Source organism: Nicotiana attenuata, chromosome 8 (genome assembly GCF_001879085.1).
Source record: "Nicotiana attenuata strain UT chromosome 8, NIATTr2, whole genome shotgun sequence".
In the NCBI taxonomy this organism is placed as follows: Eukaryota; Viridiplantae; Streptophyta; class Magnoliopsida; order Solanales; family Solanaceae; genus Nicotiana; species Nicotiana attenuata.
The window spans coordinates 11,818,195-11,818,945 of NC_031996.1; positions in this window are offsets into that span (position 1 = coordinate 11,818,195).

Sequence of the window (751 nt, forward strand, 5' to 3'; positions counted from 1 at the left end):
GTTCCATCATAATATGTTGGAAGTTTATATGTAGAAACTCCATAATCCCACACATTATACTGGAACTTTCCGAGTAATGGAGTTCCAACAGAATATGAAAGTTTATACACGAGCTCCATAATCCAGCATATTATGCTAAAACTTTCCATGTTTTAGCAAAACGATGGCTATTTTTCAATGACTTTACTATTTTTCAATTACCAATCGAAAAACTAGCTAACCCGTGCTATTTTTCACTTTTGTAAACCGTAGCCAACTAGTTCTCTATCTAACCAATTGATCATGTCCAAATTTGTCGAAAGAGAGCTCTTTGTATGCTGAAACAAAGTGCACAGACAGCCATATTACGCTCTAAAAATAAGTAAAATTTATAAAATATTTAGAATTTAACCGCCTCAGAATCAAAACTTCACACCGCGAGCCTGAGAGTTTCAATCGGGGGCCCAAAGTTCAGAAGTTGAGCACGTCGGAGAGAAAGTTAGGCTCTGGCTAGAGCCGTCAATATGGGCTAGCTGGGCTCAGCCTAGCCCGACCAACGTGGGCTTTGAATTTGACGGGCTGGGCTAGGATGGCCCACTATTTGGTAGGCTCTAAAATGGGCAGCCCAACTCAGCCCTACATGGGCCACAGGCCCCCACGGGCCGGCCCGCCAATTTTAAGTTTTTTTTTAATTTTTTTAAAATTTAAGTTTTAAGCTAAAATATAAATTAATAAATATATATATATATATATACAAAAAAAAAAAAAGTAC